The sequence below is a fragment of the Balaenoptera musculus genome, chromosome 11, assembly GCF_009873245.2.
Source record: "Balaenoptera musculus isolate JJ_BM4_2016_0621 chromosome 11, mBalMus1.pri.v3, whole genome shotgun sequence".
Lineage (NCBI taxonomy): Eukaryota > Metazoa > Chordata > Mammalia > Artiodactyla > Balaenopteridae > Balaenoptera > Balaenoptera musculus.
In genome coordinates this window covers 8,237,003-8,263,619 of record NC_045795.1, presented here as the reverse complement: position 1 = coordinate 8,263,619, position 26,617 = coordinate 8,237,003, and the positions used below count along the sequence as shown (strand labels likewise).

Sequence of the window (26,617 nt, the reverse complement as noted above, 5' to 3'; positions counted from 1 at the left end):
TAGGACAGAAAGCTTTGTGTTTCATCCATCGCTGTATCTCCCACAAGGAGCGTGATGTTTATTTAGTGCATACTAGCTGTTTAACAAATATTTGTCAAATAAATGAATGAGATCAGCACCACGTGAGCACAGAGAATCCTCTCCAAGTTGAGAAGTGACTGTCCTGGCTCAGTGGATTCGGGCAGGCTTCAATGAAGAAGGTGGAATTTCAGCAATGCTTTCCGGAAGGGGTAGGACTCAATGCAGTGGATGGAGGGGTGACAGGAAGAGGTTACTCTTTCAGGTCAGGGGGCAAAGATGAGTCAAGCCAGGAGACTGGGAGGCCCAGAGCATTTTCAGGAGGGGAAATGACTGAAGCGCAGAGGCCGGGCAGTGGAAGAACAGCCTGAGAAGGATGGGTTAAGCGTGCGGGTGAGGAGGGCATCTGAAATCACCTCCGAGGTGACTCCCCATGTAGTTGAGGAAGGTGAACCGTGCATAAAATGGGAAAGATACGCAGACGACCCGTCCCAGCCGAGCCCAGTGGAGTGATGCTCTCTCCTTCCTGCCTTAATTTTAACCTTTAGAAAAAGTAAATTAAAAAAAAAAAAACCTGACTTCCTATGTCCTTTCAAGCAGTCATAAGGATTATTATGTTCCTAGTCAGTTTTGATGTAAAGGTATGAATAGGAATAAGAACAGATCCCAGAAACTCCCCGGAGGCTGCTCTTAGCCATAAACTGTCTTAGGGGGAGAAAGACCTGCCCAGTGTCCCCTCTCCCCACGGCCATGTTATGCGATGGAAGACTGCAAGGCACCTGGTAAGCCCAGGTCACTGCATTTTAGGACATCCCAACATGAAGGGGTGTGTGTGGTGTCGTGTGGGGTGTGTGTATGGTGTGTATAGTGGTGTGGGGGGGCACTGAAAGGGTTTAAGGAAGAGTAAAAGTGACATGGGGTTCAGGCTATGCCAAGGCCCTGTGTATGGCAATCTCAGTGACAGTTAAACACACACACACACCCCAGAAAAAAATTAGTCAGGAAAGGACAAAAAAAAAAAAAACCCTCATGAGATTAGATTTCTCCATAAAAGAATTACAGGAAATTGTTTCTACTCCAGGAGAGAGGAATTCTTTCTAGAATTTGCTTCACATCAGTGTTTAATCATCTTACTCATCTAAATTGGGCTATCAGCCTCCCCCTGCCACCGCTCTGTGTACCCTCTGCCTTTGTCTCCTCTGGCCTCCTGGCAGGCTGTGACCTCCTGGGGGTGGGAACTGGTTAATTTACATAGAACATTACTTGGCACAGAGTAGGTGCTCAATGAAGTTTTTGACTGCATGGGATCTGGGAGGGGCTTTGAAGTACAGTCTCCTTGGGGGTCTCCAGGGCGGGCCCTGAAGGAGGGCTTGCTGATTACACACACACCATGCACACTCACCACCTCCAGAAATAACCACTACTTTTTAACATCATGGGATGTACTTCAATATCTAGGAACAAGCATGTTTTTTGAATACAGCATAACCCATTCCACACTAATACAGTGTAATTCTAGCCTGTGGAATTCATACTTTATATCAATGTACTGGAAAGTGTCAAGTGTCGTCGCCCCCCCCCCCCCCCCCCCGGCTCTGCTCACCCTCAGAGGGACTCCAGGCTGCCCCTGGACCCCTGACCCCTGCTTAAGAAACCCCAGATAAGTCAGGACCCGCTAATCATAGACGGCTGCAGGAAGCCCTGCAAAAGCTCTGAAATGCTACTTTTCTGTCCGCTGGGTCACCTCCCTGTCCTAGGGAGGCCTCTCAGAGACCTTCCATCAGAGGAAGAGGGAGTGTGAAGATTTATGACCCTCTGAGCAAGAAGCCCCGTAGCCCCTACCTTGTTCAGGGTGGTCGACAGTATGGGGAATGGAGTGAAGGGATTGGTTTATTCCCCTCTTCCAGTTACAAAAACAAATTTCCAGTTACAGAAACGGGACAACACAAACATGTGACAGACATTTAGAGAAAGTAGAATGTGGATCACCGTGAAAGGCCTAGGGAAGGATTCTCCAGGCTCTGGGATTGGAGCCCATGATTTTGGTAGGTGGGATGGCATGGGGGGCAGGGAGGGGGAGGGAGGGCATTCCTAGCATTCCTGCGGGGAGTCAGCTGAGGTGGGAGCTGGGAGTGGGCACAGTGTGTAGGGTCAGGGCTCCGCATGACCACTTTCTGTCCAGAAGTCAGAGAGAACGAGTACCTTGCAAAGACAGTGTACGTGCACATGTGTGCGTGTGCATGTGTACAAGCACACCCATGCATGCACATATGTGTTTTAATAGAAATCTTTATTTGCACACCCTGTTTCTTAAATCCTTTTACCTCCCTTTTCTTCATCTGAAACATATAGTCTGCGTATTAGTAATGATAACAATAGCTCACATGCGTAAAAGTGCAAACAACTCCAAAGTGGCTTTTCACATTTCTGTCTCACTTATTACACTGTATTATTAGCTTGCTTGAAGTGATCCTACATCTACCCACTCCTGGAGCTTTCAGGAATGCTTATCAGCTTAATATTGCATTTTTGCAATGCCACTTATTTCAAATGATTGGTAAAGTATTCCTTCTGTGCTCTGAGAAGCAGATAAGATTATGCACTTAACACTCACTTGCTTTCAGAGGTATGCCTCCTCCAGGAGGGCCCAGGAGGAGAAGCAGGACCACCCAGGTATCTCTCTTTCCAAAGATGAGGGTTTGGGCTGTGAGTCAGCTGTCGCCACACTAACGCTGCTGTTTCAGCACTAGCTAACAGCTAGGGCTGGTAATCCGGGGTCTAGGAGGGACCCCACCCCAGACTTTCTTGCCTCCCATCACCACTTCTCACCCCATCCAAATAAGGACAAAGCACCCTTTAGCAAAGCCAGCTTGATAACCCCCAGCCAGAGGGGGCTGAACCAAATTTTTACCCTTCTGTTTGTTGAAAGCTACATGCTGTGGGGCATCACGAGCCCCTCCCCTTCTCAGCAGCTGTCCCCACTGGGCTGGGGTACAAAGCCAACCGATGGCCCCAGTGTGCGGAACAAGGTATTCCTGAAGACTGTGTTGAAATTTGCTGGAAAACCCCTAAGCACATTCTGCTGCCTTAAAGACTCTGGGACCCGTGACAGGCCCAGGTCTTTGCCCAGATCCTTGAAGGAATGTGACTTAGCCCTGAGGCTTAAACCTCTGTGATTGAAGTGAAGGTTCTGAATTCTAACAGCTGGTTCTGAGTGCTAACAACTTTCTGGGTGAGGAACCACTGGAATAGTGATGCATTTTTTCCAAATAGTCGCCCTTTGTTGAGTGCTTACTGCAGGCCAGGTCCTGAGCTTGCCTGAGAATTTGACATCATCTAATCCTCAGTTGACCTACAAGGTACATATTATTGCTCCATTTCATACCTGAGACACCTGAAAGCCAGAGAACTTGCTCAAGATCTCACAGCTCACAAACCAGAGCGCTGTGATCTCAATCTAGGCTTCCCTAACTCCACTTAACTATTTGAAAGAAGGCAGGATTCGTGCGTGTAAATTCATTCTTTCATTCAATAAAGCTTTACTGGGCTCCTACTAAGCGTCTGAGGCAGGAAACACACCTGTGAACAAAACAGACAAAGCTAGGGATTTCATGGAGGTTACTTGCTAGTGGGTAGAGGCAGAAAATTAACAAGTATGTAACATGTTATGTGGTGATAAGTGCCATAGGGAACAATAAGCCATGGCAACTGAGATAGAAAGAGCTGGGGGTGCAGCAGTACTATTACTCCTTACATAGGAAATGACGCATTCCTGATGCTCAGACAGAAATATGTTTCCCATCATGTCAAGAACAATTTCTGAGTTCCTGGAACCTGTCATATCCAGCTGTGATGACAGCATGATGGTTCCCCAGCCAGCATAAGAGGAGTCCCTGCCAAATAGGTGCATCTCAGCTCATTGGAACATTCAGTCAGGATGGAAATGTTACAGCACAGATGGACTGAACAACATGGGTAACGATTCAGTTTTGTCCGGAGCCTCATCCCCACTACCTTGCTTAGGAACTCATCCCCTCCCCTTCTTTCTTCACAAGGAGCTTTTGAAAACCAACCCCTCACCAATCTGGAAACCATTTAGAGATTCCAAAGAGAAAAGGGCTATGTACCAATGTGATTACTGGTGTTGTTCTCATTAAATATAACATGATTGGGAATTACTGGGGAAAACCACTCCCCATGAAGGAAGGGGTTTCAAAAGATGTGACAAATTAGCATGTCTAAAGATTGGCCATAAAATCAAGAGGTTGATGAACTATCAATGTTTCTAAGCTGTAGAAATAAACAATTTTATAAAGGAGTGTGATTTCGAGATCTTGAGAGAAAGTAGTCCCATGGTTTAGAAAACAAGTGATTTAACAATATAACCAAGTATTTTGAAAGGATTACTTTCCCCAGAAGTAACAAGGTTTGTTAATACCACACAGGGGCAAGGAGTTCTTGCACCCAACAGATCTACCTAGGTGTCTGAGATACCTGAGGTTAGACTGTAAACAGCCTTTCAAAATCATTGTTAGAACACTCAGAAAAACCAAATATCCTATGTCTAGGGGGAATTGAAAATTAATCCTAACTGAAAGAAAATCCATATAAACTCATAAAACTCCATCATACTTTACACTTCTGACTCCTTTCTAATTCTTACTAGCACCTTCAAATGCTTTTCGATAGTAAATGGAGTTTAACTTCTTAATTAATTCATTAAGTAATTAACGTAATGACCATTTCAAACCCTATATATTCTCATTTCCTGTCACTCAGAAAAAAACGGAAACTTTGATTTTTCAGAAACCAGTTTTTCAAGATTGAAAGCCTAAATGGTCTTATTTCTGTCGTAAATTTGTACACACAAGACTTTCACTATCTTTCCTGAGTTCAGAAAAAGCAGCTAAGGAAAGTTCTCCAAATATACTAGCATTGTGATGACAAGTATAATATCGAGGACCATACAGCTTTTGCGGCCATCTAAATTTTGCTCTGTGTGTCTTAATTACTTAATGAAATTCTTGGAACAAAAGAAGTTTAAAAAGTCCAAACTGGTGATGGTGGTGATTAGATTTACTATTATTTGATAAATACTATAAATTTGCACCATCCAATATGGAAGCCATGAGCCACATGTGGCTATTGAGCATTTGAAACATGGCTCTTCTGAATTGAGATGTGCCGTAAGTACAAAATACATGCTAGATTTCATAGAATTAGTGTGAAAAGAAGAATAACGCTATCTCATTAATAATTTCATATTGATTTTATTTTAAATGATAATATGTTGGATATATTGGGTTAACTAAAATATGAGAGTTCATTTCACCTGTTTTTTAAAAATATTTTTACTGTAGCTGCTAGAAAATGTAAAAGTATGTATGTGGCTTGCATTTCATTGCTATTGGACAACACTGCTCTAAAGTTTAAGAAAGCATTAAGAAAGTGTTTATTTCAGTTGGGCTCAAATTATTTTTAAAGCAATTTGGAAATTGTATTTAAGCAAGAATCACCCTAAGCAGGTATTAAGATTATATTAGTAAGTATATGCTTTTTATACTCAATCCCCCCTTCAAATAAGTACAATGATAGGTGAAGTATAAATAAAAAAGTAAAATGATATAAGTAGGTTCAAAACACAATAAGCACCTACATGGACTAGGTATGCGTACCAGAAAAGCAAAGCAATCAGTAGCATATGGCACAAAGATCTGGGCCTGCTTCTGGGGCAGGAAGCAAGCAAAGATATCTGGGAGTTTTGTTCATCTGAGATTATAGTAATTAAAATTATTCAGTATGAAGTGGCAACAGGACTCAAGCTGGAGACTGGGGTGGAACTTCCCCTTATTAAAAAAAAAAAAAACAACAGTAGTATTAGTAGTAGTAATAATAAAGGTTGAGAAAAGCTCTGCTAATTGTTGCCTGGGAATATTGCCTCTTTGAATTGGTAGGACATAAAAACAGCCTCATTTCCAGGAACCAAAAGGAGCCAACTTCTGGCTCTATGACCAGATTGCCCATAAACCTTAATCCTTGAGGCCATAATCCTTAAGGTATGTGAGCTCCAAACCTGTTAACATAAGACTTGTTTGGTCGGCAAGCCCCAAGAAGCCAGATGGAGGCAATCATAAAAACTAGAGAGAGAAGGATAAGCAGAGAAGGAAAACAACAAAAAGAAAACTTAATTCCTTCTCAAAATGAGCCTAGAAACCATGATACCAAAAACAAAGAAAAGAATGCTAAGACATAGCCAATATAAATCAATATAAAAAAGGGTATACGTTTAGCCAAACAAAATTAAAGTACAAGAATAGCCTGACAGAGACTTTCAGGATGATAAAGGAGATAAGTGAAAGAATAACATCCACTAAAAATAGAACACATAATTGGCAAGCAAAATCAGGAAGAAATTAAAATAGGTAAATCTAAAAGAAACAATGTAAAAAATTTAGACATGAAAAAAGTATTTATTGAAAAAAATTTTGATAAACAGCTAGACAGTACAGAACCAGGGAATTGGAAGATAGCCCTGAGGGTTTTACTAGACTACATCACAAAAAGATAAAGAAAGAAAAATATGACAAAACAGTTAAAGGTCTTAGAGGATAAATGGAAATGTCCAATTTATTTAATAGAATTTCCCAGAAAGGTAGAAAAGCAATATTTGAAGAGAGATTTGCTAATGTTTTTACAGAACTGAAAAAAGACATGAGTCCTCAGATTCAAAATTAAATCTAAGGACCCAGAGGGATAAATAAATATTAATTACTACAAGGTAACAAATGTAGTGAGACTACAAATCACTGAGAACAAAGGGAGGGAAAAAAAATCTTTAAGATGACTAGAGTAAAAAGACAGATTACTTACAAAGGACTGACAAATTGACAGCAAGAGTAGATACGAGGCGATAAAAGAATAATATCCTCAAAATACTAAGTGAAATTATCTCAGTCTAGAGTTTCATACCCAGACAAACTATCAATAAAAAAAAACAAAAAGAAGAGAAATAAAGGTGTTTTTAGATTCATAAAGAAAGAGCAAGAGAGTTTACCACCAATTGATGCTTATGAGCACAAATATTAAAGGATTTATTTAAGTTTAAAAAAAAAAATGGACCCAGAGGGAGGACATGGGATACAAGAAATGGTGATAAACATAATATTAACAAAACATGTTGATTAATTTAATAAAATATCAACAATTTTAAAAGCTATTTTAGCAATTTGGGGGGAAAGTTTGAAAACTCCAGGAAGTAGTTGTTTAATGAGGAGTTAAATATGCCCAGAGAGTTTGTAACATTCCAAAATTTCTTGAATAAATTTAGGACTTTGGAAAAAATATCATGGTCAAAGATTGGAGATGGTAATTAAAATAATAGAAATAATAAAATATAGAATACTTCCAAATCAAAAGAGTAGAGAGAAAAGATGTGTGGAGAGTATTTAAAACAACAGCAACAATAACAAAAACAAAACACAGCAACTGGACTTCCCTGGTGGCGCAGTGGTTAAGAATCCACCTGCCAATGCAGGGGACATGGGTTCGATCCCTCTTCCAGGAAGATCCCACATGCCTCGGAACAACTAAGCCCATGCACCATAACTACTGAGCCTGTGCTCTAGAGCCCGTGAGCCACAGCTACTGAGCCTGCGTGCCACAACTACTGAAGCCTGCGTGCCTAGAGCCCGTGCTCCGCCACAAGAGAAGCCACTGCAATGAGAAGCCCACGCACCGCAACAAAGAGTAACCCCCACTCGCTGCAACTAGAGAAAGCCCACGCACAGCAACAAAGACCCAATGCAGTCAAAAATAAATAAATAAAATAAATAAATATTTTTTAAAAAGACCTGTCTAAAAAAATAAAAAATAAAACACAGCAACTTTATCCAAAAAGAGCATGGAAATATATATATATATATATACACACATATATATATATATTTAAATCCAATAAAAATAGTAAAAAAAAATAAGGTGGTAGAAATGAGTGCAAATATATCAGTGATTGTAACAATGAAAATGGAATGAATTTGTCTGATAAATGACAGAGATAAACAGATTGAATTTTTTAATACAGTTATTTGCTGTTTATAAGAAACACTAAGCAAAATTGTGTGATCACACAGAAGATCGAAAGTTATGGGAAAAGTGGTGTCATTCAATTAATAACCAAGAAATTTTGTGTAACAATATCAATATTAGACAAAATAGAATTTCAGGCACATCACACATATTTTTTATTAAAAAAGAAATTTAGGTACTACATAATAATGAAAATAAAAGTCCATTAAGAGATAGTAAACACAGACACATTTTTAAAACTTTTACATGTGCTCCTGAATAACTCATGGGGAAAAACAGAAATCACAGTAGACATTGCAAAATATTCATACATTTTATGTATTTGGAAGCTATAATTTTAGGGGCATAGAAGTGTATGACAATTACAAAATATTTACAACAGAATAAAAGTATTACTTTAAAAATTGTTAGATGTAGCTAAAATGTTTTTAAAGGTTAATATATAACTTTAAGTAAACTAATTAAAAATTGAAAATGAATGAATTAAATTTGCAACTTAAGCTAGAAAAAAAGGGCAAACCTAAAGAAATTTAAAAGAAGAAAAAAAGCAGAAATTAATAATATACTGAAAACAGAAATAGTAGAGATGATGAACAGAATCAATACCTGTTTTTTAAACAGTTTTACCAAAATATAATTCACATACCATAGAGTTCATTCACTCAAAGTGAACAATTCAGTGTTTTTAGTATATTCACATAGTTGTGCAACCATCACCACAAACTAATTTTAGAATATTTTCGTCACCCTCAAAAAAGAAACCCTTAGCCCCTCAGCAGTTACTAGGCAATCAACCACTACCAGGTGGTCATCAGAAAACCACTAATCTACTTTCTTTTTCTCTACAATGTAGTAATTAAAGAACTTTCCAGAAGGAAAAGCCCAGGTCCAATGGTATCACTGGTGCATTCTATCAAATGTTTAAAGAAAAATACTGATCCTTCATAAACTTTCCCAAAAAAGAAAAGGTAAGGGGACACTTTCCAACTCATTATACTAAAGCTCGTAGTATCCTGTTAGCAAAACCAGACAAAGACATCACAAGAAAAGAAAACTCTACGTGCAAACTCTATGACTTGACAGGAAGTTTTTGCATCACTCCTTTTCAAGAGTCAAATCTGTAATCAGAAGCAAGAAAGTTAACCATAAAGAATGTGCGATGGATATAAATGCCTAAGATTTCTGCAAAGAAGTCGTTTTGATTTGCCCACATTGACATAGATGGTGATGCCCACGGATGGGGCCTCCAGAGATGGGAGCTGGCCTTAGATTCCATTCCTAGTTACAGAAAAGTTTGGAAGCTCCTCCGTTTGGAGGAATTGTGCTAGTTTCCTGACTGAGAGCAAGTTCATCTCATGCACAACTGTTGAATTAAGCAAAGTCAGGATTGATTCATTTCCACCCTCAGCGAATCTTTCCTCATTATCACCCAATAGCACCCAGTAACCCCAGCTCTCCCCTCCACTCTAAGTCACAACTTCTCAGGATCTTCATTTACATTAAAGTCGAAATGAATGATAACAATATAAAGAATGTTTCAATCAGACAATGTGCATTTTATCAGAGATTTGAGCTTACACATGAAGACTGGAAATTGAATGTTTCTGTCATCAGACAATTTTTTAGGGAATAATTTAAAGGGCAAGATCATGTGAGTACAGAGGGCCTCTGGATGTTCCTAGCCCCTGAAAGCAATACATATACTAAGAATCTACTTTAACTGTGATGTCAAATTCTAGGTTGCTAGAAACATAAAGAAGGAAGCACTATAAGTATGCCTGTTGGCATAGAGTTCATGAAGTTTGTCCAGGATATACACAGTAGAGGTTCTGTAAGCAAAGTAAACAAGACACACTAAGGAAACATATCTATATCCATGTCATGCTTTCTTGAAGAATTAAATTTGTCTTTCCTTCCAATGATATATATGACCAAGATTATTGAATACCTCTGTAGATGCAGCTTCAGAAATATAATAAATGACTTTAAAACTCATTAATTTTAGTAACATGGGACCATCAAGCAGACCTTTAAACCCTTTAATGATTTAGAAGATGTGTCTAGTATCTGATAACCAGTCACTTTGAATCATGAGTATTTGGTACTATAATCACCGGGGAATGTGTGGCCAAGGCCTCAGAAAGCCCTATTTCCCTCATTTACCTCTGAGATTAAGAGCATCCAAAAGACAGGCATTGTGTTTGCTCCGGGACCATACAGTCCCTTAATTCCCATTGGCACCATCTGGACTAATTCCATCTTAAGACCAAGTAGGTGAAGTCTTCTAATCATTGGCAGATCTCTTATCACAAAGCCAGATCTCTGTAGCTACCAGTGGCTTAATCCTTGCCTTGCAATGCCATGTAAAGTGGTAGTCCTCCACTTTTTCATTAGAAAAAGGACAGAGGGCTGAAATGTAGGAAATCTGATGAATCGTAAGGATGAGCTCATGGGTTAAAGATGGGGACGACTAAAATACGAAATGAATGGTGGAAAGAACTTAAATTTCTATCAATGTCTTTAGGTTACAAAAGTAGGGCATATGAAAAAAAAAGGAAGGGGGCTCGTAGGAAGGTAAACATGAAGATGGAAGCAGAAAAAAGACATTTCAGCTGAGGAATGCTTCTAAGAGACGGCACTGGGAGACAGCTCATTTTATTTTATTATGTAATAAAAAGGAAAAAATGGAGATTTTTTTAAAGGATCAAGCCAAAGGAGTTTTTAGCATGTGTTGTGAACTCATTCACAGAGGCACCAACATACTTTAGGGCAAAATTGTCTAAAAATAACTTGCTTCATCAGTCTGGGACATTTTTTTCAGTCTTTTGCAAAGAATCCAATTAATGTGTGTTGTTTTTTTCTTTCAGGCAATTTTATGTGGCTTTTATTTTTTTTTTTTTTTAAATTTATTTATTTATTTACTTATGGCTGTGTTGGGTCTTCGTTTTCTGTGCGAGGGCTTTCTCCAGTTGTGGCAAGTGGGGGCCACTCTTCATCGCGGTGCGCGGGCCTCTCACCATAGCGGCCTCTCTTGTTGCAGAGCACAGGCTCCAGACGCGCAGGCTCAGTAATTATGGCCCACGGGCCCAGTTGCTCCGCGGCATGTGGGATCTTCCCAGACCAGGGCTCGAACCCGTGTCCCCTGCATTGGCAGGCAGATTCTCAACCACTGCGCCACCAGGGAAGCCCTATGTGGCTTTTATACACCCAAGTTGATGTGAATCCTATGATATGTGAGTAACTAAGATTCTAAGGCTCATAATGCAATTACTTGATTCCCGCTGGCACAGGACATTTATAAAGATCAACTAACTCAGTTTAAGCTACTCTTAAAGCTCCCTTCCTCTCTATCCCAGGTTCTACCATATTTCACTTGTGCAGAGAGCTGACACTCAGACTCTCTGCCTCTGTGAAGCTGGTAGTGAGTGGGCAAGTGAGGAAAGACTAGGAAATAGAAGCCAGCCAGGGACGCTCAGCCTTGTTCAGAGCTTATGCATATAACTATGTGGAAATATTTAAATCTAAAGGGTATAGCTGGCCTATCTTCCTGGGGCATCAGTGAATAATAAAACAATTTAATAGTACTCATGTCAATATATTAAGGAATAGGATGCACAGGAACCTTTAAGGTAAAACACAGTAAACTTCAAAGATATTTCATGATTATTTTTTTTCTAAGGGGACCACTTTAAGCTGATCCTCCAACCTCCTGAGCGCCTCACAATATAAAGCATAATTTCAGAAAACAGCTGTGGTGGCATATTCATTTGGGGGAGTATTGCTATCAGTCTAACAAAACATTCAAGACAGATCACCATTAGCTATGGATTTTAATATTGGTACAGACTTTAAAGATAATCTGGTCTAACCAATTATTTTAAAGATGAAATTGAGAACAAAGATAAAAGGTAGAAAAAGTCTTGGATGGGTTTTCCTTTCTTCTAACAGGGTCCAGGACTAAAATTTTCCATGCTCTAAGCTGTTGACCATTCTTTAAATGCAGCATTGTGTGTTGGCTTACAATCCCCTTTTGCATGCAATGCCATCTTCCTCTGGAAAAGTTTTACTCTTTCTTCAAAACCCAGCTCACCGTTATCTCCTCAGGGAGACCTTCTTCTACTCACCCAAGCAGAGTTACCTGCTTTTTCTCTGTGCTCTAATAGATCTTTAAATATAATTTGGTTTTAGTACCTCTCATCTTTAAAAAAATAAATAAAATAAATAATATCCCTCTTTGATCTCCCTCTCCAGTGCCATCCTAACCCATTCCTCCCCTTTACAGCTAGGATTCTCAAAAGAATTATTTCCAAACTCAGGCTTTATTTACTTCTTCACCCCCATCTCCTCCTCAATCCACTCCACCTGGCTTCTGACCTCTCACTTCACTAAATTTTTCTTGGTAAAGGCACCAATGACATCTGTGCTGCCCAATCCCATGGCTGCTTTTCAGTTCTTATCATATTTGCCCTCTCTGGAACATTCTGTGTAGTCGATCGCCACCTCTTTAAAACAACCCTTAGTATCTGGGACACCACATTCTGCTGGTTTCCTCCAATACTTAGGACATTTCTCTCAACCTCCTTGGGAATTCATCCTCCTCTCCTGGATCTTTAGTGTTAGAGTTCCTCAGAGCTTAGACCTCAGTACTCTGTCTCTTTCCTTTCTTTCTTGGTGACCTTGTCCACTCCCTGTCTCAAATGATATATCAACAAGTCTCAACAATATATCTACAGCCAAGATCTCACTGTATGAGTTCTAGCTAATAAATCCAACTGTATATATTGCTAGCATTGTCATGATTATAAGTGATAAAATCGCACCCAAAACTAGCTTAAGATAAAAAACAGACAAACAAACAAACAAACAAACAAAAAAAGGAAAGAGAGACAGAGAAACAGAAAGAGTCAGAGAGAGAGTGTGAGATTAATAGACACATGCTGACTCTTAATTCATGTAACCGAACCAGGGGCAGAAGCAAGAGGACTCTGTTATTCTCAGGATCCTTTCTCTCCGACTCCTGTCTCTCTGCACATTATTTTCATTTTTCTAAGCCAATGTAATCCCCATAATCATTAAGAGCTCTGAACTACATCCTCACAGCTCTGCACCAGAGTGTAAAAAATCTCTCTTCTGTCCTCTCAGACTAAGAGAAGGAATTTGATTGGTCCATTGATTGTTCACATGACTCCTCTATGAAATCAGTCCCTGTGGGCTGGGAGTCAAGATTATTACGATTGCCTTAGATTGGGTCACATGCACACCTCATAATTATATTAGAGGAAGAATGCTGGGCCAGGCAGTCACACAGTATGTATCCATTAAACTGTTTGAAATTTCCATTTGGATCTCTCACAGGTATCTCAAGGTGATAGTATCCAAAACCTAACTAGGTTAGGAACCTAACATTCCTCCAAAACACGTGATTCTTCTCCAGTATTTTCAATCTCAGAAAATGACACCAACATTTATGGGATTGACGAGAGTTATGCTTGACAACCTCTCTCCTTTACTGTCACCACCACCCACCCGCAATCCAATGATCATGTCGTATTGATTTTACAGCCAAGATATATTTTGGATCCATCCACTTTTTTCTGTCTCCGATATCACCTTCCTAGTTCAAGTCAATGTCACCTCATACCTAGATTACTGCAATAGCCTCCTAATTGGTCTCCTACTGTCCATTCTTGATCTCTTCCCATTCTTTATCTTCAAAGCAGAGTGATTTTCTAAAAATTAAAACCCATCATATCTTGCTCTTAAAATCTTAGAAAAGCTTCTCACTGCTCTCGAGATAAGCACTGAACCCTTACTTGCCCTCACATCTGGGGATCTCGCCTTAACACCGTGGGGAATTCCAATCTCTGCTTTTCTTCCTAAACCTCGCTCTTTCCACTCTCTCCCTTTCCCCCCATCAACTGTTTCAACCATATTAATATTTCAGTTTTTCAAAAGTAATCTGAGCTTTATCGAGTTATAGGGCTTTCTCATGTGTCGGGTAAACATATCATGTTTTATGCTCTCTAGACCCTACACTTCTTCACATTACTTATCATAACTCCAATACTTATTTGTGCAAATTTTTAACTGTAAGGTTCATAAGGGCAAGGACAGCATCTGTCTTATTTGACATATTATGTAACACTTAGAGATATTCAATCAATATTTATTGAATGAATGGTCATCCTACCTTATTACGGTTCTTTATATATCTGTCTTTTCAGCCAAAATATGAATTCATTCTTTTATTTTGCAAATATTTATTGAGTTCCCACCTTGTGCTAAGGAGTTAAATATTGGGGACAGGGTCATGAAGAAGATAGATGGGGGTCGTTTCCTTTGGAAATTTATATATTTTTTACTATGCGGAAACTGTGTTTTTCCTCTTCCATCCATATACCTCAATTCCTGGCAGATACCAGCTATGTAAGGCTTGCTGAAGAATACTGAATTAATTAATGGACTCTGAAGTGATCATCACACTACTCCCTGTTCTTGACACTGTTCCTAATTCTGTGTGTTTAAAATGACCAAAAGACTCATGGCAGATAAAAATGGGTCACAAGCCATGGGTTTTTCTGGCTGGCAGTGAGGCGGAGCCAAATGTAATAATCACCCCACTAGGCAAAAGTGAGGATAGAAAATGTCCAAGATTGGATATTGCCACAAGAGTGGAAGAAGGTTCTAGATACATGGCATCTGGGAGCCTTGGGGCAAAAGGATGGGAGAAAAATTATAATGTCGATGGAGTAAGAAAGGAAGAGGAAGGAAAAGGACCAATGGGAGACAAATATGCCCATTTTTCATTGAAGTTTCTTACTTAATGTCTGTCTCCTACTCTGCATTGTGAACTCTGTGGCAACAGGAACAATGTCTGTCTGGGTTATCAGAGCATCCCCGGTGCCATTCGAAGTGACCATGCTTACGTGATGAATGAATGAATAAATGAATGCTCAGGCAGAGTAAGCTCAGTGTCTCAGAATCACAGGTCCCGGAGCTAATGAGGCCAGGACACCTGTTCCTATAACTCACATCACTCAGAGAACACACTTCCTGTGACTGGTTCTGGAGCTCACCCTCTCCAGATAAGCAGGAAACCCTTGAGAGGAAGTTCTTACACCTAGATACTCCAACCAGTCACCAGCCGAAGACATCCCCAGACCATAGTAGAGACAAACGGATCCTTTATCCCTGAGTTGATAGCTGAAAATTCTCAGAAAAAAAAAAACCCTCTTTATAGTTAGAGATAAAAAATTTTTAAATGCACTTATGCCTAGAAGGCATAGATAGCATCAGTGTGAATGAGTGAATTATACTAGGTAATTTTTTCAGAAAAGAGGTGGTACTGTAGTGAGGTATACAATATAGGAGGGCTGTAGGTACCCTTTAAGTGAAGAGAGGATGCCTTTAGGGAGAAAAAGGAGACAAAAATTAAAGGACCTAAAGACCTCAAAGATAAACCTTACGGGCAAGTTATACCCAGAGCAGGTATAATTTTTATGACTTTACTGTCTCAGTGAAAGGTGATATCCATAACAACTAAACTGTGATCTCAAGAATCTGGTGGCCTGGTTTGAATCACAGCACCGTTGATTTTGGACAAGTCACTTAGCATCTCTAGGGTTCAGTTAGTTTATCTGGAAATGAATATATGAATGAGAACCATATCCTAAGATGTTGAGAGTACTAAATGAAGGAATCCCTGTAAGCACCTGGTCGTGCCATTATATGCTTGATAAATATTAGTTACTACTAATACTCACATAAATGACTTGGCAGGAGGTGTGTTCACCATTTGGGCTCATCTCTAATACTGGAGATTCCGAGGAGAACCAGAGGAAATGAGGAGGCCCTGAGAGAACCTTCGCGAGATGTGTCCAGCAGACCGGGCACACAGTTGGCACTCAGTAAGTGATGACTTTCCTTCCTTCCACTTTTGTCATCTCCCTGTTTCTATGAAGTTGAATGTCAAGTGTGCAGTTCGCCCTGCCCTACCTTGTAGCTTCCCTGTGCCCGTGAGACCTTTTCTGGTTGGAGATGGCTGACACAGCCCAGCAGCAACAACCAAGGGAAAGGGTCAAAATGCAGATCAGAGGTTTCTTTCTTTTTAAAGAAATGCATATTTTAGGTAAACCATCCAGATGCACGGTTCACATGAGAATCTAAACAAGCACAGCTAAATGCAAAGTTATAAACCAGATTATTTTTTCTTCTTCAGCAAACATTTTAAGAGCCCTCAGGCTCAGGAAGGAGATGGGTGGTTGTTTCCTGGCTCCACGCAAACGCGGGAAGGAAGTGAAGTTGAGTGCCCTGTGCCACCTCCTTCCCCTTTCCTCCCCTTCCCCATTCTACTTCCCCAAGCCTTTCGCCCCCAACTCTGGGCACAGAACTGTCCATAGTTTCCCAGCCAAAATTTTCTCTCAAGAAGGATCTGAAACTCATTTACATTAAAATACAAATGAGGACTGCATCTGAGAGCATTACATCAAGGTTTCCCTTTACCTTAAAACCCCAGCAAAGATTCACACCAACCCCAGCAAGGAGCAGAGACTTCTTTAGCAAGCTCCAGAAGCTTACTCGTTGGTATTTTCATTGTGGATTCATCCTGGAATCCTGAAATCTCACCACTTAGGTTGTAAATTAATCAGCAGAGTTTAAAGAAAAGCAGGAAGGGTTAGAGAGAGCGATTGGTACTTACGAAATGGTAACCACCTTCATTCTTTTGACAGAAGGAGGTGGAGACGCAGCAAATCAACCTCCCCTCAATTTAAAATCACCTGAAGCATTTATGTACTGACAACCAAATGCCCTTGGGTCTCTATTTCAATAGGTCTGGGTTAAAACCTCAGAAACTGATTTTCGTAACCAGCATTGTGGGGTTGTATAGAGGATTAAACGAGGGAGTTAATGAGAAAGTCCTAACTTAAGAGCGTTGAGTACTATTTGAATCTCTCATCTCGCTTCTGTAGCCTCATTTGGAAGTGTGAGTCTGATTTTCCCCAGTTCATGCTGTCCTTAACTCTCAATTGTACACATTTCTGAAGAGCTTCTCTTCTCTGAGCTATTTTATTAAGTTGTTGACAGATTCATCTTTCTACAGTACAGTTCTGAACACGTCAAGGAATCCATGTTCCACCGGACCTAACAAACATACGGACAATACAGTCTTCACAGAGTAGCAAAAATTATCTTTTAAAAATTGGATTATTTCATTCCCACATTAAATGAAATGCAAACTCTTTAGCGCAGCTTTCAAAGCCCTCATATGGCCTGGCCCCTGCTCATCTTCCCTACCCCATCTCATACCACTTCCCTTTGTTCGCTAGGCTCCGGTCACTCTGACGTGATTGGTCCTCCTGCCTCAGTGCTCACTCCCACCTGAAGGCCACCCCCTTGCTGTTCCTTCTGCCCAGAATGCTCTTCCCCCAGATCCTTGCAGGACTGACCGGTTCCACTGCGTGGTTACCTCTTGGCTCAACAACTACTCCCACTAGAGCAGTCCCCCCAGGCTCAATCACGTGAATCCTTTTTATTTTCTTTACAGCACTTCTGCAATCTAAAATGTCCTTGTTTATTTGTTTGTTTGCTTACTGTGAGCTCCCTAACCCCTCCAGGATGCAAGATCCCCGGTTTCCCTGTTCACTGTGTTATCACCGCTGTTGAGGTAGCAATTGACACATGGTTGACTTTCAATGAGCATTTTGCAATAGAACGATGTATGCTCTGTTCAAATCCTTCCATGGTTCTACATACTTCTCAGAACTGAGAACACATTCCTTGGCCCTGCCAGTGAACAACCCTCCATGGTTTGCCTAATTTCTTATGCTGAACTATGTCCATGTAGTTCCCTTTTTATTATAACTCTGAACCATTAAATTGAAATGATCTGCATGGTTTCTTTCTCCTAACCTTTGCCCCTCAAAGTGAGGTTTGTGAACCTGTACTGTTGGCATCATCTGGAAATTGTGAGAACTACAGACTCTGAAGCTTAGCATTAAATCTACTGAATCACCATCTGCATTTTAATAGGAGCCCCAGGTGAACTGTGGCCTTATGCACACCTCCTAATTACTAAAGGAATAATCAGTCAGCCACCCAGTGTGTATCAGCTGAACTACTCACCACTTCCAATTGGATCTCTCACTGATATCTTGAGTTGATAATGTTTCAAACTGAACTAATAATGGTCCTTCCAAAACATTGATTCTCTGCAGCGTTCTCACCTCAGAAAATAAGAAATATTTTCCACTCTAGTTTATGAGTTATTCAAAGGCTTATTATTCTGCTTGGAAAGGGGGGGTGGGGGGCATGGAGTGACAGTCACTGAAATACGGAGCGTAGGAGGATTGGCTGGAGTGGGTAGACAGGAGAATGGCTTTAATTTGCCCATGAGAAAGCCAGGGGGCAAATACCAGTAGATAGCTGGGTATACGAGTTTGGAGCTCAGGAGCAATACCAGTGTTCAGAACTAGAGATGGGAGCCAGCACGCAGTAGCCAGTGTTGATTCAGTGACCCTAGCACATTTCCCTAGTTCATTCACTCTCCAAGATGACCATCTCACATCCTGTCCTTTCTCCTTAAACCCCCATCGCCTCCTCCCCAGACTTCAGTCCTGGCTGATAACCTTATTTTCTATTTCACAGGAAAAACTAGAAGGGTCAGCAGAGGTCACGCACCCACTCACACCCCCATACCTGTAGTCTGCCCTTCCTCTTCAGGAGAAGCTGTTAACAACTTTGTTAGCATTTGTTAAGGAAAGCACAGGGTGTGAGATGGTGAATGATGTTCAACAAAAGACCACAAGAAACACTGAAATAGGTTCATTACTCATCGGTCCTGGAGGAAGTACAGGGCAGGCCGCCAGGGGCCATGAGGGGAGGTCAAGACAGGGTACAGGCTGTGAGAGTGACAGGTCCTGGGGCATGTGCCTTTATTAGGGTCATGGGGGAGTGCCTGGGTTTCCCAGGCTAAGGCCAGATTGGTCAATTCAAACCAAATGAGTGTGGTTTTGGTAAGCTCCACGGGGTCTTATCTAAGGGCGCACAAAGGAAGGGCCCTGGGAGACAGGGGAGCCTGTTTGTTCACAAGGGCTGCCGGGGAAGTCATATCAGGAACTTACATTTGCTTGTGACTCTGTGGGCTATTCTTTAGGCCATGGGCTGGTATGAGGGGCTGGTGTCCATTTAAGGCCCCTGCAGGTCACTTGGCCAAACAACATGAGTGCTGAGGCAGAAATGCCACGGAGTAGTTTAACTAAACTCTTGACGGAAGCCAACCTCTCCACTATTTCCTATATCCCATCCCCTTACCCTTTTCAAGGACCTCACTCCAACAATTCACTCCTCTTTCCCCTGTGTCATAAAAATTTTCCGATTAGATTGTCTATTATTCTAGCATATTAAATCTCCTATCATAAAAACAAACCAGGGGGCTTCTCTGGTGGTGCAGTGGTTGAGAATCTGCCTGCCAATGCAGGGGACACGGGTTCGAGCCCTGGTCTGGGAAGATCCCACATGCCGCGGAGCAACTAGGCCCGTGAGCCACAACTACTGAGCCTGCGCATCTGGATCCTGTGCTCCGCAACAAGAGAGGCTGCCGTAGTGAGAGGTCTGCGCACCGCGATGAAGAGTGGCCCCCACTTGCCGCAACTAGAGAAAGCCCTCGCACAGAAACGAAGACCCAACACAACCATAAATTTAAAAAAATAAAATAATTTAAAAAAAAAAAAAAAAAAAAAAAAACCAAAAAAAAAAAGCCTCCCTCGACCCTCTACCGTCTTTCCACTATCACCCCATTCTTCTGCTTTACAGCAAAGCTCTTGGAGAAGCTGTCTACACTGCAGCCTCCAGCTTCTCCCGTTCCCTCCCACCCACAACTGGAACTGCTTTGTCAAGGTCATCAGTGGCCTCCGCATCCCCAAATCCATAGGGCAGTTCTCAGCCTCCGTTGTACTTCCCCTTTCAGCAGTTGACACACTTCATGTCCCCCTGGACCCTCTTTGCTGGCCTTTCAGGGCACCACTGGCGGTGGTCCTTTGTCTCAGGCCACTTCTCAGTCTCCTCTGCCGGTGACTGTCCTCTCCCGGCCTCTCCATGTCGCACGCCCAACGCCCACTCGTCAGTTTGCTTCCCTTTTTCAAACACACACCCTTGGTGATCTCACCCAGTGTCACTGCTTCAGATGTCACCCTATATGCTGGTGACTCCCAAAGGTCTATCTCCAGACCTCTCCCCTGGTGTCCACATTCATATATCCTACTTCCTTCTCAACAGCTACACAGGGTCTAAGAACCGTGTAGAACTTAGCCTGCCCCAAATCTAACTCTCTGTCCCCTCCCCACCAGGTCCCCCACAGCCTTCCTTATCTCTGAAAATGACCACTCCTCCTTCCACTTGCCAGAGCCCAAACCTTTGGGCTTAACCTTGGTTTCTTTCCTTCACTCCCACATCTAACAGAAAATCCTATTGATCTCACCTCAAATTAGAGCCAAAATTCATCCATTTCTCAACACTGCATTGCTACCACCCTGATCCAAGCCCTCATCGTCTCTTGCTTTGATTATTGCAGTTGTCTCCTAACAGAAATTCCTGCCTCTGCTCTGGCTTCCAGGGTCTCTTCTTAACAGAGACACCAAAATGATCCTCTAAGGGTGTAAGTCAGATCCTATCACTCTTCTTAAAACCCAGCGGCTCGGGCTTCCCTGGTGGCGCAGTGGTTAAGAATCCACCTGCCAATGCAGGGGACACAGGTTCGAGCCCTGGTCCGGGAAGATCCCACATGCCGCTTAGCAACTAAGCCCGTGCGCCACAACTACTGAGCCTGCGCTCTAGAGCCCGCGAGCCACAACTACTGAGCTCGCGTGCTACAACTACCGAAGCCTGTGTGCCCTAGAGCCCATGCTCCACAACAAGAGAAGCCACCACAATGAGAAGCTGCACACCGCAACAAGGAGTGGCCCCTGCTCACTGCAACTAGAGAAAGCCCGAGTGCAGCAACAAAGACCCAACGCAGCCAGAAATAAATTTAAAAAATAAAAATAAAATAAAAACAAAACAAAAAAAAAACCCCGTGGCTCTCCATTTCCCTCAAAGGCGAGGCCAAAGCCCTGACATTGCCCGTGAAACCCTCCCCACTGCCCCCTGATCTGTTTCCTTCCTCTTTCCCCTGGATCACTTCATTCTAGCCCCTTGAGGGTTTCTTGACGATGCCAAGTTCGATCCCACTGCAGGGCACTTGTGTTCTTTGTTCCGCTGCCATGCCTCATGTCTTGGTCACTTACACCTTTCAGGTCTGTGTGTAAATGTCTTATCAAAGAAGCATTCCTAGGCACCCTGTAAAGGAGCTGTCTCTCCCTCCCGACCTTCCTTCCCTACTTATGCAGCATGATATTTTCCATGGCACTTACTTCATCTCTAACAGGAAATGTTTGCTTATTCATTATCTGTCTCTTCATTAGTATGTAAGTTCGCAAGAGCAGGGTTTGGTCTGTTTTATTTATTGCTATATCTCCAGCATGAAGAACAGTAATGGGCATATAGTACCAGGCCTTCAATAAATACTTGTTGAATACATGATTGACTAAAAATGGATGAAAGAAATATGTATTGAATGTCTAATATGTGTCGTAAATATATAACTAGGAATTGAGGCTATAAGAAAGGATGAAATCTCATGTCGGGGATCGACAGGTGAGACTGCAGCAGGGGTGGAGAACACAGTTCTGGGGAAGGCCATAAAGAGGACCTTTTAAGGGAGCATGGAAAGAAGATGCTAGAGAGGAAGGCGGTAAACCCAGATAAAATCGTCACAGAACACAAGGGAAGATAGAGTTCCAAAGGAAAGGGGATTGACAAGAGTAGCAAGGCTGCAGAAAGATAAAGTAATAGGACAAAATGGAAAGGACCCATTGGAGGTAGCAAAAGCATTTTGGGGACCTTAATGGTTCCTGGCAACTGTGATAGTAATACCTCCCCCAGGAAGCCTCTGTAAATCCTAATATCCCAGTGCTTATCAATCAGAATACAGGCTCATTGGCTTGTCAGTTATCCAGCCATTTAGACTTGAGCAGCCTGAGGGCCTTGAAGAAGGAAATGGCATGTTTTGGGCAATTCCTATGGGCCAGGCACAGTGCTAGGTATTTTGCAAGTGCTAATATATTTGATCCTCAGAGCAACCCAGTGAGATAGATATGATTTCCCATTTTGCATATTCAGAAATTGAGGTTCCAGGAGGCTGACCCAAGATCTTGTAACTACTAACGGATACTGGAACCTCTGTCTTTTGGACTCCTTATGAAAAACGTGTATGTTGGGGAGTGTTTTCCCGTCCCTCCTATGTATCTGGAAGTTGCAAGAGGCAGACTTGCTGGTTTCTTATCCAATAGGCTAATCCTATCTTCCTGCTGACAGAACTGGATTTCTTCTGTATGGGGTAACCCTGTGCTTCAGCAAAGACTGAGCCCTTTTCCTAATCCCCGGAGCCAAAATTGACTAGTCTAAGCAAATTATGACCATTTCATTTGTCTTGCTGTTGATCAGCTCAGGAACAGGCTTGTGATTGCAGTTCTGCCTCCTAAGACGTGAGGGCATTTCTGCTGGGGAGTGGGACCCAAAAAGGGGAGGTGTCTTCATTTTGGCTTATTTATTTATGTATTTATTTGCATTTGGATGTGGTTGAGAAGGTACTACCTAAAGCTATCGCAGCCACTTTGCAACTGTGAGGGAACCAACCACCTGAGAATAAAACTGACATGAAGATATTTATTGATCTACCCCCAGACTTCTTGCATGGTGAGGCAACAGGTATTTATTGTTCAAGCCACTTTAAGTTCTATTTTTACAGTATTTGTAGCCAAAGCATCCAATATACACAACATACTGTGTATATTTTTACCCACTGGTTTATTCCCAGCTCCTAACATAGTGGTAATTGCTCAAAAAAAAATATGTTTTGATTGCCAGCATGAAGAATGTTGTGTATTTCAGAGTAAAGATGAATGAATTCAATGAATTATTACAGGGTATAGAAAATTGAGGTGATAACATGCCATTGGCGTTCTCTCTAAAAGCTCAAGAGGAGGAGAAAAAAAGAGCACGCCACATGGAAAAAACCCTGGTTGTGTGTAACATGGCAGCATCTCAGTACTCTGTCACCAGGGAGAAATATTTATGTTAAGACCTCTGTCTATCAGACGGCCATTTCCTCCCACGTAATTAATTGAAATTTAAAATCAATTTGTGTCCCTGGTGACCGAGGTCCAGACTAAAGAACAGCCTAGATTGTGTTTTCAGTCAGGAGGTGGCTGTGTTCGAATTTGTGTTGGCATCTTTGAGCTGCGACCACAGCTCACATTTTTGTGGGAAATATCAGATGAAAGTTTTATGGCAACATTCTTCCATCAGGAAGGGCGGGGGGGCGGGGGGTGGGGCGGGCTTCAGCATGCCCAAGAGAGTTTTTCTCCTTCTGAAACATGTTTAGACTCATTCTTTCCAAATTAATGAGGCCACTTTCCCCTTTCAGAGCAAATGCAGATAGGGAAACAAATGGGTGAAAATTTAGAAACAACAGGGTCCCCTTTCCAAAGCCTCATTTCACAAGGCCCTATATGGTTTGTGGAAGCAAGTTGAGGTCCTGGTGACTGATAAATACAATATAATTTTAGAACTCTCATAAGCCTGTGTGGCCTCTTTGTTGAAGATCAGCAGTTAGGGCCTTAAAGTACTGAAAACAATTACCTAAATCGTTTTCAAAATGTCCGTATTCAGTATTAGTTCTGGGCACTGTCTCTTCCTCTTGTTCAGCCCCTGCTTATACTCTTTCATTCAGCTAGATTATTCCAGTTGTGGTTCCCAGATATGGTTCAGCTGCAGCGTATGCAGGGGTGCGTGGGGAAGACATTCTGGCCGAGGCTTTGGAGAAGAGTCTCTTTGTGCCCACTTGCTCATGGCCCTGTTCTGAGGGAAGGGACCCTAAGTGATTTCTTACAAACAGATCATCACATTTGACCCCCTGATCCTGGCTGATGGAACCAGGAAGGGGCAGTTGTTTTTGAAGATGGCCATCTGTAAGCTGACCACCAGCCAATGAGATAATCCAGTGGGACCCCTCTATAGGACAGGGGTGTCCAGTGCCCTGTAGTGACCAACGGACTCTATCAGATCCTTTCTTTTAAGAAGTATGAAGGTGATACAGAGAGAAAAATACAAGTGACAGAAGGGTTCAAAAACCAAGAGACTGATGGAGAGGAGACAGTGGGCTAAAGCCATGAATCAGTAGAATTTAAGATGATTGAGAAGCTAAGCAGGACATTGGAGGGAGCTAAAAAGGGTATGAGCAGTATTAAGAAACAGGCAGTGGCCTCACGTGGTGCTGTGGGTGGCCGCTGCTGAGAGTCAGCAAGATCCCGGGGTCTGTGGGCTGAGGATGAAGTGCCGGTTCCTGGGAGGCTCGGTCCTACGTTTACGCGAACTCCCTACCGTTGTTCCTTACGTGCCTTCATCGTAAATCTCATTTGCTGAGAATCTGATTGTGTCAAACTCTTGCAATCTGAAAGAATTTAACTACTAGGTTCAATATTTACAAACTTTGTGATCTTGGGTAAGTCACTTAACCTCCGTGAACATTAGATGTTCAGTCTCTACCTGCGATAGGCAGAATAATGACCCCAGCATGTCCACGTCCTAATTCTAGGAATCTAAGAATATGTTACTTTACATGGCAAAAGGGATTTTGCAAGTGTGATGAAGTTAGAGACCTTGAATTGGGCTCCTATATTATCCATGAGAGTCCAAGCTAGTCACTTGGGTCCTTAAAATCAAATAGTAGAACTTTTCCCGGCTGAGGTTGGGGGAGATGTAACTATAGAGGAACAGTCATAGAGGTTCAACATTACTGACTTTGAAGATGAAAGAAGAGGCCAGGAGCCAAGGAATATGGGCAACCTCTAGAAGAGAAAAAGGCAAGGAAACAGACTCTCCCCTAGCCCCTCCAAAAGAATGCAGCCATGCCTATACACTAACTAGCCCGGGAGACCTGTGTGGGACTTCTAACATATAGAACTGTAAGATGATAAATGTCTTTTGTCTTAAGCCATTAATTTTGTGGTAACTTGTTATAGCAACAATAGTAAACTAATCCACTGTAATATCACTCTACATATATATGGGAAAACATTTAAATGTATACACACTCCAGTGTAACATTGGTTATGTCGTTTTTTTGAATTCCTTACTTTTTCTGGTTTCAACAATGTGTATATGTTACTTGTGTAATAAAGAAGTTGTTTTGTGTACTTTTGGTAAGATTTATTTGGTAAATAACAAGTCCAACAAACATTTGTTGAAGGTACTTTGTGTAGTCCTGAGGTCATTTAGATACTGCACGTTTTTTAGTCTTTGTTAGGCCTGGTATGGTGCATTGTGACAGATCTCAAGGTCATGTTGATGGAGCTCAAAAATCTACTGAAGAAATTTTAAAAGGACATTTTAGAGACCCTGTGGCTTCCCAAGTCCATCAGCCTCACCCAAAGTCTAAAAACTCTTAGGCTCATTCACAACTCACCCAATGTCAATAGGGGAGGACTATTAACTGATATTAGAGTTACCAATACTGGTGATAAGCACAGCAAATGAGACAGTGAGACTCCTTTGAAGGTACTTCTGAACCACTTAAGGTTAAGAACTTGGCTTTGGTGAGTTAAAATTGCAGAGCATGCCCGAAATACCAGTTCTCACTTGAGCAAGAATTTGTTAGCTCTTATCACGACCAACCATCTTCAGGGCTTTGAATGGCCCTAAACTTAATTTCGCATTTAGACAGGACAATAGGTGCTTTGCATGACCTGATTAGAGAATAACGCAAAGCTGTTTCCCATTAGGTCACTTTGACCTGCGGCCGAGCCAAATTCCCTGGACCTGTCTCCAGCCAAACTACACCCCAGAGGAATGAAGGAAATAGAGCAGATTTTCAGGAGTAGAGATCTTAACACTTTCATCATGTCTTTATTCATCAAATGTTTGTTGGATGTTGTAACTGTGTCCCCAAATGTTCGTGTGCATAAGAATTAGCTGGGAGGGTTCCACTCCCCAGAGAAACTGATTCAGCAATTCAAGGGTGGGACCTGGGGATCTATATTTAACCACCTTGTGGGTGATTTTGATACAAGACCTCTACAGACCACTTTGTAAAATATTTAGTTTGGTCTAAACAAAATGAATAAGCAACAGTTCCTTGCCATCCAGAACCTTGAAGTCCAAGGAAACAGACACACTATTATGATACTATGTGTTGAGCTCAATAATAGAAGTTTTGGTGACAGTGAAAGGGGGAAAAGATTCTCTGTCCAGGGGACAGTCTTGAAGCATGTTGCCTAAAAGAGAAGGAATGGCATTCTGGGTAGGGGAACAGCCTTTACAATCCCCAAATCATGAGAAGACATGAAATACTAGGAAGAGTGAGCAGTGCAGGGTGATGGGAAGGTGAGAGGAACTCTAGGTGTGGATAAGAAGGAGAGAA

At 41.7% G+C, this 26,617-nt stretch overlaps 1 protein-coding gene across 2 annotated transcripts in view; it reads left to right on the top strand.

Annotated features, from left to right (window-relative positions):
- Positions 1 to 26,617, top strand: part of NEDD9 (neural precursor cell expressed, developmentally down-regulated 9) — a 296,941-nt gene that overhangs the window by 76,604 nt on the left and 193,720 nt on the right. For both annotated transcript variants that reach the window (XM_036868228.1, XM_036868227.1), the window contains exon 3: positions 15,883 to 16,010. The gene's annotated coding sequence lies outside the window, so the exon portion shown is untranslated. The remainder of the gene's footprint in view (positions 1 to 15,882; positions 16,011 to 26,617) is intronic.